This window comes from Notechis scutatus, chromosome 2 (assembly GCF_049901735.1).
Source record: "Notechis scutatus isolate UNSWTSFEM ecotype Mainland chromosome 2, rNotScu1.2, whole genome shotgun sequence".
NCBI classification, from domain to species: domain Eukaryota; kingdom Metazoa; phylum Chordata; class Lepidosauria; order Squamata; family Elapidae; genus Notechis; species Notechis scutatus.
Window position 1 is genome coordinate 142,078,638 of NC_142010.1, and position 14,957 is coordinate 142,093,594.

At 37.8% G+C, this 14,957-nt stretch overlaps 1 long non-coding RNA gene across 1 annotated transcript in view; it reads right to left on the reverse strand.

Moving 5' to 3' along the window:
* Positions 1 to 745: 745 nt before the first annotated feature.
* Positions 746 to 14,957, reverse strand: part of LOC148132291 (uncharacterized) — a 35,054-nt gene continuing 20,842 nt past the window's right edge. Inside the window, exons 2-3 of the long non-coding RNA XR_015747329.1 lie at positions 1,769 to 1,862; positions 746 to 796 (exon numbers count right to left, since the gene is read on the reverse strand). This is a non-coding gene — a long non-coding RNA (uncharacterized LOC148132291). The remainder of the gene's footprint in view (positions 797 to 1,768; positions 1,863 to 14,957) is intronic.

A 14,957-nucleotide genomic window follows, 5' to 3' on the forward strand; every position in this document is an offset into this window, starting at 1 on the left:
GGAAGAACAAAATAGCTAAGTGCTGAATACAGTATTGCATTGGCTGTATCAGAGTAATAAAGCAATTCCTCCCTAGCTTTGCATGGAATGTTTGTGTGGCTCTGCAGCTCCATGCAAAATCACATCAGGAAGGCTCTAAGATCATACCCTGTATCTTGTACTTCTCTCTGACGTATGTTGGACATGTCCCCATATCTGCTACAGAATCTCTAATCTTCTAGAGGAGTTTTAAAGGTAAAATGAGGTCTATAGAGGGGGTGGAAAATCTGTTATACTGAATACAGTCTAAACCATACATTTATCAACAGGAAAACACAGACATAGACTTTTTCGTCTTCTTTTTTCTAACTACACATTACAGTAATTCTTCTACTGGCAACACTGCCAGGAAGTTTTTAGAAAAAAATCTGAAAAGCAGATTTATGATGCAAAACAGTAAGGTGGAATAATGGTCCTTGGTACGTACGGCCTAGTTTCAAAACCAACATTTCATAACTAAACGAATTTACTAAATAATCATGATTTTGCTTCTTAAGATCAGGGGTTGATTCCGCCTGAACATCATCTTAATGAGGAGATGTTTAATTTTAATTGTTCTCGTTGCTTTGAATAAAACCTTTTTGTTTCTGCCACAAATTGTGTGGGATTGGTAGGAAGGTTTCTTAGGATCGCAAGGAAAGGAGAAACTGGTGCAAACAGCCTCAATAGAAATAACACTCTAAAATCACACACACATACTTTTCAACTCTCTTCATATAGCTGGAAACTGTGTCTTGGATGTAAGAAGTTCTTCAGTCTAAAGTCAGGGGTGTCCAACCTTGGCAACTTTAAGCCTGGAGGACTTCAACTCCCAGAATTCCCCAGCCAGCTTTGCTGGCTGGGGAATTCTGGGAGTTGAAGTCCTCCAGGCTTAAAGTTGCCAAGGTTGGACACCCCTGGTCTAAATCAAAACAAACATATTGAAATAAATGTCATAGGCTTAGAGACGCCAGAAATGTTCCTTGCTTTTTCTGCAAAAATCTTTAAAAAACCGCTTAAGTGAAATTATGGAGTTTCCAGACCACAGGCTTGCGGTTACAGAGCAAAATTCTGGCTCCACTATAGTTCTACCCAAATAAGTTCCCTTTCTTGGTGGCTGGGAATCCCAACCCACCAAGTTCTTATTCTTTCCCTCCCTTACCCTTCTAAAGCAATGCTTCTCAAAGATGTGATTTCAAGAACCTCCCCGCCCCTGCAGGATGCGGTGTGGTAGGATTTCCCCTGCTTTTTAACGGACAACTCGTCAATACATGCAAACATTCGACATTTAACCAAAATCTTAAAAAGCTACTTCATTTCTTTCTCTTTCTCTCTGCTTTTTTTTTTTTTTTTACTTCCTCCACTGTTGTCCAACGGAGAGGGGAAGCCCCAGACCTTTTTTAATCAGAAGTGATAAAAGCTATGAGAGTGTGATCTTAGCTGCTTCAGTTGCGCAGGAGGTCCGTTCTGGCATCTGAAACTAAAACTCTGGCCATTCCACTGCAAAGTGATCAGTATGGTTTTTTTTTCCCACCACAGAGAAAGTAAGAGATATAGCTTACAGAACATGAGTCTTGATGCCAATCCAAGACATTCCAGGCTCCTTCCAAAATTTTTTTTTCTAAACATTTTATATACAGAGCCGTAAAGCATGTGTTTATCTATCTCACTACTTAGTAAGAAATTAATCATTTCTAGCCTGTAAATGCAACAATGCTGCCCCAGAATGTCAGAATGGGGGTCCAAGTACCTCCACCTGCAGTTGTGCAGAGGATGAGATTTTAATGAAGAGTTTCTTTGCTTCACGACTGCTGGTCATCCTTTTGTATTGCTTCCAGCCTCGTCTTCATTAGGAAAGGGAAAAAAAGGAGGCAAGAGACAATTAAGATGGTTTGTTTGGCTTTGTTTTAGTGTGAACCACTGCAATTTCTTCAATAAACTATAGTTAAACAAGTCACAGGGGCCACAATGTCCCACTGGTTAAGGACCCTGAGCTTGTCAACTGCAAAGCTGACAGCTTGGGTTTAAGATCCGACACTGTGCAACTAGGTGAGCTCCCATTACTAGACCCAGCTCCTCCCACCTAGCAGTTCGAAAACATGCAAAATGCAAGTAAATAAATAGATACCACTTCAGTGGGAAGGTAACAATATTCTGTGTGCCTCGGTGTATAGTCGTGCTGGCCATGAAACAGAAATGAGTACTGCCCCCTAGAGTCAGACATTACTGAATAGGGGAAAATTTTACCTTTAAGTTTAAACAAACCACTACTTTCCTCAGTATGTGAACGAAATCAGAGACAAGGATGGATGTAGGTGTGAGTGGATTATGTGTATATGTGAGAGAGAGTGATTGTGTGCTACAGTTTTGTCAATGTTGACTCTAGCACTTTTGCCTGCGAGGGGAGAAATTTCTTTTGTTCACATTGAATACAAATTGGTTTAATATTTAATCTTAATGAACTATTAATATTACTCATTAAATAATATTAAACTATTTAATTTTGCAGTTTTGAATCAATAATGGAAAAGTAAGGATAATTTAATTCATCAGGGAAAAGTCCCTGCAAAAACAGGTATTTGAGGCACTACCATAAGAAAAATTTTTTTTTTAGAAAAAACACACATAAAATAGCTGTTTTTTTAACCAAGCAGTTTAATAAAAATAAAATAAATGTAAAACTAATTTGCAAATAGACTGCATAGTTTGTAAAAATGAAAACTGATTAAAAACTCCAACATTAATACATTTGCATATTTGCACACAATACCTACCTCCCCCATCACAATTGTTTTTCTAAAATAGAAGGTAGCCGTTGAGTGAAGAAAGATTTCCAGGGCCCCGATATATTATGAAATTAAATTTTCTTTATCCCCATTTCCCTCTCCTTTATTTTTTTTTTCAGTTAAATGCACTATATTAGATAATCGGAAGCAATTGTGATCAGTAGCATTCATGACCTTGTTTCAAATTCTAAATTAATAATATCCTGGGAGAAAAAGGAGGCTACTCAAGTTTGCAGTCTAAAGCCAGACATTAAAAACAGTAGGTTCAAATAAAAATTATTCAAATCAAAGCTCAAACAAGCATTTTGCTTTTTGATAGTAAAACTGACCAACAAATAGCATTTAATTATATGCATGTTCCTATGGGCACTTCAGACACTTTGCCCATTTAACCAAAAAATCTAAAATCTAAAATGTCCCTGAGTATGTTGACCAACACAAGGAAATAAATAATAGTGAGCTGTGTTAAATGTCAGAAGGAACTACAAGCACACCAATTAACTGAAGGATAATTTTATGTTAGTGGGGATAATTGCAAGGATAATTTTAAGCAGTAAGATATAGAGAAATCTCTCACTCTCCAGAAAATACTTGAATATGTTGCTAGAGAGATCATAGCTGCTCATCATGCTATCTATCTGCAGTCAGGAAATGTTAATTCACTGAGAAAATGTGGTGCTTTGTAACAGAACTTTTGGGTCTTATGGACTCATCTCCAGATGAACTGGAAATGTGTTCCTCTGAATTTGTCGTAGACCCCTTCTCTTAGCTCATGCTTTGCCTTCAGAATGGAGGGAAAATGACAGCAGTTTTTTTCCCCCTTCTCCAAAGGGACTACAGTGTGTAGGTCTCTGGTTCTCCAGTATAGGGAATGAACATACTGTCAGGTTTTGGGGAGGTTAGACCATAGAGGATGAAGTGTGAGAAAGGCACAGTGGCATTTGATTCTTCATGATTTGCATACAGAACATATACTGCTGTTCCAGCTTTGATTTTTAATATTGTGGACAATGGCCAGAAAGGGTAACCTCCCCAAAACACAGAAAGGCTTTAGCAATTCACAACAGTATTCTGGCTTTTTAAGGAGCTTGCAAATTTCTTTGGAAAAACTACAAAAAGTTCTGAAAGCTGTAATGAAATGCTTGAATTCATCATCCTAGTCCAATATCTTCCAGGAATTCCTTTTTCCTGTCCTCAGATTCACCCAAATTCAAACAGAGGATGAAACAATGTTAGATTCCCTTGTTCGATTCACACCACAGTTCTGAGAGGATGATCCAGAGACATGCCAACAGGTAATTCAGTCTATCATAAATCAAAACCCTTTTCTGACACCCTCCTGCAGACACTCTTACGGACACCTAAGAAATGGTGTATAAGACTGATGGAGGTGAAGTGAAGTGTTATGAAAAAGCTAGTAGCCAGCTTCTTTATTTATTTATTTATTTATTTATTTATTTTATTTATTTATTTGATTTGCCAATTGTTTACAAGATAATAAGTATAAGTGTATACATAGTTGTGAATACATGGAATGGGTACATATAAGAAAAATAAAAGAAGAATAAGAGAAACAATAGGACAGGGACGGTAGGCACGTTGGTGCGCTTATGCACGCCCCCCACAGACCTCTTAGGAAAGGGGTGAGGTCAATAGTAGACAGTCTAAGGTTAAAGTTTTTGGGGTTTGGGGAAGAAACTACAGAGTCGGGTAGAGTATTCCAGACATTGACCACTCTATTGCTGAAGTCGTATTTCCTGCAATCAAGTTTGGTGCGGTTAACTTTGAGTTTGTATCTATTGTGTGCTCTTGTGTTGTTATGGTTGAAGCTGAAGTATTCACTGACAGGTAGGACATTGCAATGTATGATTTTATATACCATGCTTAAATCAGACCGAAGACGGCGTAATTCAAGGTTTTCTAGTTCTAGAATTTCAAGTCTGGTGGCATAAGGTATTCTACAACGAGTAGAGGAGTGGAGAACTTACTTATTATTAGCGAAAGTGGCTCCTTACCAGATCATGGGAATGCTTTTAGACCAATAGTCTCAGTGTTAAAGCTACCTGAAGATATATTGGTTCTAATGGGAAATAGTTGAGTTAATGGGATTTTAAAAAAACAACAACCTGTCCCTTTCTTTCAAAAAGACTCACTGAGAATTCTGCTTGGAAAAGAATCACTTTCAGTTTTAGGCAGCTGCCAACTGAAATGTATGTTGGAAATGGGAACAACATGAAGGAATCTTTTATCATGTTTGGTGGACATGTACAAAAACTAAAATAACTGTATTCGCATAGATACTTTGATACAGAGGATTTTAATGATTAATATCCAACTGAAGCCAGAATTTTTCCTTCTAGCATTAGTGGGTAAATAGTTAGAAAAAAGCCATGGAAGATCATTTCAGTGTATGATTCCAGCAGTGAGATTACTACACGTACAATGATTCAACACTAGTCACTATGGAGGAATGATTGATGAAGTTGACAGATTTTGGTGAAATTGATAAATTAATTTATCTGATTAGAGAAAAGACATTATAGTTAAATGGAAGCTTCTTATAGACTTTTTAGGTAAAAATGAAAATAATGAACATATGGTTTTGATGTTTAGTCAGTATAAATTATAGAAAGATAAGTAGTACAATGTAATCTTACAGAAGTTTTACACACACACACACACAAATATATATATATATTTGTGTGTGTGTGTGTGTGTTGCTACGTTGCTACAACTTTAAAAGAACAACTACAATGACGTGGGAAAATACCCGAACAAAGCTGAATGCCATACATGTAAGTACCCGCGAAAACTTAAGAAAACATATATATATACATACACACACACACACACACACACTTATAACTGTGGTGAAGAATATTGGAAGCCACTTTATATCTTTTTTCTTTTTTCTCTCAACCTTTTTTTTTCTTGCACATTTGGTTTTCTTTTCCCTTTCTTACTTAGCTTTTCTAATTAGCCTTAGCTTTTCTCTTCTTGTTGAAAAGTTTTAATAAAAATTATATTTAAAAAAGGAAGTCTGTTCTAACTACAGGTAGTTGACTTACAACAGTTCATTTGCTGAACGTTCAAAGTCACAACAGCACTGAAAAAAGTGACTTATGACAATTTTTCACACTTATGTCCATTACAGCATCCCCACGTGATTTACATTCGGATGCTTGACAACTGACTCATATTTATGACAGTGGCAGTGTCCCGGAATCATATGATCCTCTTTTGCAAACTTCTGACAAGCAAAGTCAGCGTAGAAGCCAGATTTCCCTTAACAACTGTGTTACTAACTTAACAGCTGCAGTGCTTCACTTAAAAACTGTGGCAAGAAAAGTTGTACAATGGGGCAAAACTCACTTAACAAATGTCTCACTTCACAACATAAATTTTGGGCTCAATTACAGTCGTAAATTAAGGACTATCTATATAGCGTAGCTTGTCACAGAACACAATATGAAGGGATTAAAGGATGGTGACAGCTTCCATCACTGAATAAGAAAGAATCGACACAGCTATGAAAGGGCTTGTCACTGCGGTGAGTTCTTCACTTCACCCCTTCAGGCTAGCCAACAGCTAAGTTTGCCTAACCCCAATGTTAGTTTTTCTTTTTCTTTTTTTCAATTTGCGGAGACTGTTTTAACATATTCAGAAATGGAATTCTTCTTCCAACTGCATTCTGTTCCAGGATAGACTGTGCCTTATAATATTAGAAATGAATTGTGCGATACTAGCAGACAAAACTTGGACTGACTACCGTTAAAACTGACCACCATTAAAAGATGCTGAATGTATGGTTGCAAGAGATTATTAATGAACAAATAGAACTAGAACCAGAATTATTTTTATTGGGGATATTCAAAAATAAATATGGGAGAAATATAAAATATATAATATTACATATTCTGACTTCAGCCAGAATTGCTTATGCCCAGTGTTGGAAACATACATGTATACCACTAGATGAACTGCTCATTCAAAAAATAATGACCTGTGCCGAGATGGAATAATTAACTCTGATGTTACAAGAGAGAGAGGAGACCGAGTATTATAAAATTTGGGGAAAATGGTATGACTGGATTGAGCAAAGATAGATAAAGGATGATGAAATAATGATAAGCAATACATAAGTTAAATGTTTATATTCACATAAATTGTGTATATTTGTAAATAATGCACAAAATAGTAGTATAAGATGAATGCCACAATTTGTTGAAGTTAAGATGTTTACACTCTTTGTTTTTTAAAATTATCGAAGATTAATCAAGTTTATTTAAAAATAAAGAAAGAAAGAAAAGATGCTGAATGTATTAAAATTAGGCAACAGACCAATAGACCAATTTTTAGATTGCAACATCTCCAGCTGTGAAGGCATTTCCTACTAGGTTTTCTCAGAAAAGGAGACAGCTGAGAAGGTTCCTCAAAATGTGTAACAGTGAGTAAGTCATCTTTTTGCAGAATCATACTACATATATGCCTATAAATACTTTTCTATAGATAAGGAATTTCTATAGAATTCATTTCCATAGATAAGGAATTGAAAAAAGACAGAGGCAGTGGTTCACACTGTAGTAAGCAAATCAACATATCGTTACTATTCGGAAACTGAAGCTATTGCACAACAGGCCAAAAAAGTTAAAGATGACGCTTGTAGTGCTTTTGGAAAATCTTAGATATACCTTAGGTGTGGTCCCATCATTTATGAGAAAGGACAAGGTGGGATACCAGCATCCATGTTATGCATCTTTTTTTTGTACTAAGGACAATAGCATTGGGACTGAGAATGTAAAGTAGAACCATGTTGATGAAGCACATTTTAACTATGGTCACACAGTTTTCATTATTCTGAGCCAAAACTCCACTGAACTGATTTCAATGAAAAAAAAATCTTGTATTCTAACACCTGAGTGTGCCTGATGGCCCTTAGGAACAAACAATACTTCCTTCCATGTAGGTGGAAGAAAGACCTATGTTAAGATATTACATTTCCTTTTTTACCTAAACATCAATGGTGGAGAAGTGTCCAATTTTATAAAAACGTGCTTTACATACTCAAAACTCTTAATTCCACAGTGAAAAGCCATTTGAAATATTTCAATATTGGAAGTCAATTTTCAACAATTTTTGCATAGTTTTAGGATTTGGTGCATTTTAATTATCAAGGTAAAAGTTATTAATGAAAGAAGTAGTGAAAAGTGGTCTTTCCTTCCAACAATGAACTGTTATTTATGACACTGTAAATGATCTCCACTACCTTAAGGACAATAATTATCAATTTTAGTATCTGAACATACTAATCTGTACATCTATTTAATCTAGTCTATAATCTATGTCCAAAATTCTGCTATGTATCAACTTCTTTGGGTTGGGTAAAGGAAACTAATAACTTAGTTTTACTGCTTTTATAAAGACACTTATGTTTGCCTGGTGGATTTCTGATCATCTATGGACCCCTCAAGTAATGAGATATCTTCAAATGTCCCATCTCTGTACATCTGACTATTGAAGCTGGACAAATTCTTCATTCTTATATTTAAAAATGACATTGATATATTTTCTTGTATAGCTGTCAAAAGCTCTCTTCCTTTTTCTAGCAGGAATATAGCTCGGTTAATAACTGCCTCCTGGTGGTTCAGATTTCCTTCCATCTAATTAATCTGACATTAGATCTTCCATACAACGGGGATACTTGTGATCTTTAGCATTCCAGCTGTACCCAGAGGATTCTTCCTTATGTAATATTAGCAAGAAGGAGACCCAAAGACCAAGACCAACCTCCAGCGCAAAGCTGAGGCCACCTATAAAACTGTCCTTAGCTATCTCAGTTGGTTGTGTTTTCTTCTTCCACTGACATAATTCTAGCCATTTATTTATTTATTTATTTTTGTCAATTGCTACAAGATATAAGTAAAAACATAGTTATGAATACATGGATACATATAAGAAAAATAAAAACTAAAAGAAACAATAGGACAGGGATGGTAGGCACGTTGATGCGCTTATGCACGCCCCCTACAGACCTCTTAGGAAAGGGGTGAGGTCAATAGTAGACAGTCTAAGGTTAACGTTTTTGGGGTTTGGGGAAGAAACCACAGAGTCAGGTAGAGTATTCCAGACATTGACCACTCTGTTGCTGAAGTCATATTTCCTGCAATCAAGTTTGGTGCGGTTTACCTTGAGTTTGTATCTATTGTGTGCTCTTGTGTTGTTATGGTTGAAGCTGAAGTATTCATTGACAGGTAGGACATTGAAATGTATGATTTTATATAGTATACTTAGATCGGACCGAAGGCGGAGTAGTTGTAGGTTTTCTAGGTCTAGAATTTCGAGTCTGGCGACATAAGGTATTCTGCAACGAGTAGAGGAGTGGAGAACTCTTTTTGTGAAATATTTCTGGACTTTCTCAACTGTGTTAATATCAGATACGTAATGCAGGTTCCAGACTGATGAGCTGTATTCGAGTATTGGTCTAGCAAATGGTTTGTATGCTCTAGTTAGTAGTGTAATATTACCAGAGAAAAAGCTACGTAAGATTAGGTTAACAACTCTTAACGCCTTTTTGGCTATGTAGTTACAGTGGGCTCTAGCACTTAGATCATTAGAGATGAGTACGCCAAGATCCTTGACAGATTTTGGATCATCAACAAGGTTGTAGAATACCTTATGCCACCAGACTTGAAATTCTAGAACTAGAAAACCTTGAATTACACCGTCTTCTGTCTGATTTAAGCATGGTATATAAAATCATACATTGCAATGTCCTACCTGTCAATGAATACTTCAGCTTCAACCATAACAACACAAGAGCACACAATAGATACAAACTCAAGGTTAACCGCACCAAACTTGATTGCAGGAAATACGACTTCAGTAACAGAGTGGTCAATGTCTGGAATACTCTACCTGACTCTGTAGTTTCTTCCCCAAACCCCAAAAACTTTAACCTTAGACTGTCTACTATTGACCTCACCCTTTCCTAAGAGGTCTGTAGGGGCGTGCATAAGCGCACCAACGTGCCTACCGTCCCTGTCCTATTGTTTCTCTTATTCTTCTTTTATTTTTCTTATATGTACCCATTTCATGTATTCACAACTATGTATACACTTATACTTATTATCTTGTAAACAATTGGCAAAGCAAATAAATAATTAATAAATAAATAAATAAATAAATAAATAAATAAATAAATAAATAAATAAATAAATAAATAAATAAATAAAGTCTTGAATATTCAGCCTGTATTTTATTTTCTGATTATTATTTTTTTGCCAATATGTAGGACAGAGCATTTATTTGTTGAGATTTGAAGTTGCCATTTGCTTTACCATTCTGATACATAGTCAAGGTCTTTTTGAAGGGTAGCAGTAGTGTCTGTGGTGTTGAATAGCTTTACATCATCAGCAAAGAGAACGCAGTTGCTTTTGATATGATCACAGAGGTCATTTATGTAGAGTATGAAAAGAGTTGGTCCTAGAACACTGCCTTGGGGGACACTACTGTTGACAGGTACAGAATTGGATAGGGCACTCCCAGTTTTGACCATTTGTTGTCTGTTTGTCAGGAATGCTTCTATCCAGTTATGCAGGTGTCCAGAGATACCATAAGATTTTAGTTTTAGGAGTAGTTTGTCATGTACCACTGAATCAAAGGCTTTACAGAAGTCTATGTAGATTGCATCTATTGCTTTGCCCTGATCGAGTTGTGTAGTCCATATGTTTTTCATTGCCATGGGCACACTATCTACAACACCAGTATAGGAAATTCTTGGAGTTGAAATATCATCCATGGTTGAGAAACACTGATGTACAACACTTCATTGCTGATATGATCAGGGGTTTGATCATTAGATCACTTGAGGCTACTGTAGGCATACATATACACAAACACACACATGCCCCTGGTTACTGAGAATTGCTCTAAATGACCTTTTTTACTTGGTCTACTGAATAAATTGATGCTTGGCTTCCTCACAGGCATATGCGTGCATAATGCCTTTCTAGTGCTTTATGAATGCTTGCTAGGTTTTATGAGGGCTCCTTGTAACCAGGGATTTAACACTCTTTCAAAACAGCACTAGACCTATGTTAATAGGATGGAGTGGAACGGAACAGAACAGAACAGAACAGAACAGAAAAAAACAGAATAGAATAACAGAGTTGGAAGGGAGCTTGGAGGTCTTCTAGTCCAACCCCCTGCTTAGGCAGGAAACCCTACACCATTTCAGACAAACGGTTGTCCAATCTCTTCTTAAAAACTTCCAGTGTTGGAGCATTTACAACTTCCGGAGGTAAGTTGTTCCACTGATTAATTGCTCTAACTGTCAGGAAATTTCTCCTTAGTTCTAAGTTGCTTCTCTCCTTGATTAGTTTCCATCCATTGCTTCTTGCCCTGCCTTCAGGTGCTTTGGAGAATAGTTTGACTCCCTCTTCTTTCTGGCAACCCTGAGATATTTGAACACTGCTATCGTGTCACCCACTAGTCCTTCTTTTCATTAAATTAGACCTACCCAATTTTTAAAAGCTGCACAGAAATTTGACATAAACAGGAAAGTTAGCTAGGATTTGCCAGGTGTGCCTTGCTGGTTCTGTCACCAAGTTCAGATTTTCTTCTGTGACAAAAGATTTTATGTGGCCAAAAATTTTTATTCTGTTTACAGCCTTGATTGGATGAGGTCACTTTCCACACCCCTATATTCCCCTATCCTTGCTCCCCTATCCTTGCTAATAAGGAGAGCAATTGATGGTGGTTTCTCCTGCTAATATGTGGTGGGAGAAAAATCAAATCAGGAATGCTTGTCCCACATTAAAACCATAAGGACAGCATCACTGTCTGGCCTTCTGATGAGGTAGAATGAAGCTTGGCAGTGCAATTTATGTGGCACAATTTTCCATCTCCTGAAGATCGGAAGAAATCTCTTTAACTCAGCTGTATGACTGTGCCCACAGACACAGTGGTATAAATGTGAATTTTCCACATTGTCTCTTATGTGAACTGAAAATATCAACCCTCACACAGTTCCGTAGAATCAGCTAGTGTTATTTACTCCGAATTACTTCTCAAGAAACACATTGCAATCTTTAGGGAGATACAGTTCAGTCATGTTTCACTGTTGTTTGAAATACTCTGGACTGGATCCAGTATTATTTATATTCAGATTGCATTCATTGGTATCATTGCAACACAGGCACAACAAATCTAACTTCTACATATGACTCTCTAGATCCATCTTCTGGTTCCTTCTTTTACTAACAATTAGTAATGGCAAATGAATGTAAATGTGGGATTTTTTAGATCATCTTCCACACTAAAGATCTAATGTTGGAAGCCAAAAGAACAGAGTAGTGCAATTGTATGGCATACGCTTTCATGGAGTAGAGACCAATTCATCAAATCAAATTAGACTTTGTGTAGTCTTACACTTTCATTCTCAACCATCTTCTATCACAGGATGCAAGTTGGCTAAGCTAGCAGTTGTTTATCTACACCAGGGGTGTCAAACTCAAGGCCCGCGGGCCAAATCCGGCCCACGGGGTGCTTAGATCTGGCCTGAGGGGCTGCCCTGGAAACAGTAAAGGACCGGCCTGCGGTGCCTCTGCCAGAGAAAACAGCTCTGTTTTCGCTGGCAAAAGGTTGCAGCAGGCCATCCCAGATGAAAATGGAGCTTGGGAGTCCATTTTTGCTTTCAGAGCGATCGGGCCACCACACGCGTCCCCTGACATGAGTGATGTCAAGCTGGCCACAAACACAGACACACACACACACACCCCGAGGTCAAACACAACCCTGATGTGGTCCTCAATGAAATCGAGTTTGACAACTCTGATCTACATACTTACCAGTGTTCCGAAACCTTTTGGTTTGGTACACACATTTAGAATTTTGAAAGTAAGTTGTCAGCACAGAAATGGCTCTTGTAAATTACGAAATGGCTACAACAGAAGGCAGAAAGTCCTGTTTGATCACAAAAGGACTGTCATAATGAACAAATCCAGTCTCCGCTCTTCCTATTTTACTTTATTGTTTTTTTCTCCCTAGGCCAGCTTCCAAGGAAAGCTCTGGGACTGCAGCCACTTTACCACAGTGAGTTTCTAAGAATATCTATAAAGCTGATGCTGACAACCATTCTCAGAAATAAAAGTAAGGGTAAAACTGGAGAAAGGTGTTTTGTTTTGCTGTGTGTAAGTTTTTAATTATTTTTCAAAAACTTTGGGTGTTTGTGTGTAAGTGCAGATCTGTCTGTCTATCTGTCTGTCTGTCTGTCTGTCTGTCTCCATCCAATTGGTAGACAGTGCTTTTAATGGACACTAGGATTGGTGTCAAGGACATTCCATTGAGGATCTCAGGATTAGATTAAATCTTCTGGTAACTTCAGCAAACTTTTTGTATCGGATGCTGTCAGGAGACAGGTTTTATGAAGCCCTAAAACCACACTGGATATGCCAAAACGGGCATGCCAAAGTGTCCATACATCTAAACAAATCCTTTGAAATGCTGTGGGTGCTATTCATTTCTTCCAGTCCAAGAAGGAGACCCCCTCTGCTGTATATCTCCGCCTGGATACACAGGCAGGCGGCAATACTTCCTCCCATGAGGTTAAAGGGGGCAGGCTGTGTTTGCCTTTGCATGAGGTGTAACCGTGTGCCTATGACACCAGCAGGATTTATGAGACCCATTAAAGCTATGAAGATCATGCTCCCTGACAGAGAAAAACAGTTGGTTAGGAAGCCCTGGGGCTCCTCCTGGGGCATACCTGGTTCCTAGCTCCTGCTTCCAACTTTTCCAGGCCTTTCAGGGCCATTTCTCAAGTTAGTTTTGAACAGGGTGATTAATGTTTCTCTGCTGAGAGCAAAAGGCTGTGTTTCCTTGGCAGGAACATTCCCCAGCTGAACTGTTGCAAAGATTGAGCTTCCTTCCTCTGACTAGGAATGAAGATCTTCGCCTCAATCCTCTCCCTTACTGGCCCGCTCTTGCAAAGGATGCTACAGGCTGGGGGAGATGGGAACTGATGCCCAGAGTTAAGATGAAATGATATATTATAAGCTGACATGGCACCTCATAATACTCTACATGTGACTTGGAATATCTAGACCTCAGGGAATCTCCAAATACTTTTCTCAAAGGTAAAAAAAAAAATGACAGTAATAATAAATAAGAATTTGTTTCCTTTTCATCCTAAGTGAGCCGCCCAAGGTGACTACCTCCTGCTTCCTAATGATAGAACTCACTCTGCTTTTCTGGCAGTCTTTTTCTATTGGTAAAAATATTCAGAAGTTGCTTTGGGTCTAAAACAGGCATCCAATATTATTATATTGACTTCTTTTAGTTCAGGAAAAAAAAGAGCTGTAGGGCCACTTGTTAAGTTTGGCACATTTACAGTCACAGAACCTGCGCTTCTTTAGTCTGTGCCAGTCAGGCTGCAACTAGCATACTGTGTCCAGTTCTGAGCATTGCATTTTAAAAAGGATCCTGACAAAATGGAGTGTGAACAGGGAAGAGAAGTTAAGATATAAAGGCCTTGGAAGGAAGACCATATGAGGAAGAGTTTGGGGTGGGTGGGAAGTAGGGCTGACATGATAGCAGTGTCCTAATATTTCAGAGGCTGCCACAGAGTCAAGCTATTCTCCAGAGCATCTGAGGGCAGAACAAGAAGCTATGGGTGGAAACTAATTGAGGAGAGAAGCAACCTAGAACTAAGGAAAGTTTTCCTGACAGAACAATTAACCAGTGGAAAAACTTGCCTCCAGAAGTTGTAAAGGCTCCAACACTGGAAGTTTTTAAGAAAAGATTAGATAGCCATTTGTCTGAAGTGGTGTAGGTAGGGTTTCCTGCCTAAGCAGGGGGTTGGAGTAGAAGACCTCCAAGGTCCCTTCCAACTCTTCTATTCTCTTCTATTCTCTTCTCTTCTATTCTATTCTATTCTATTCTATTCTATTCTATTCTATTCTATTCTATTCTATTCCATTCCATTCCATTCCATTCCATTCCATTCTAAAATTGTCTTCAAGTATCTGAAAAGCACCTAATGAAAAATTTGGAGCAGAATAATTCAGAGTTGTTCCAGAGCACAGAACAAAAATCAGTGAGTTTAAATTAGGAGGGAGTAGATTTTACTTGGACATCAGGAAACAATAAGTAAGGTCT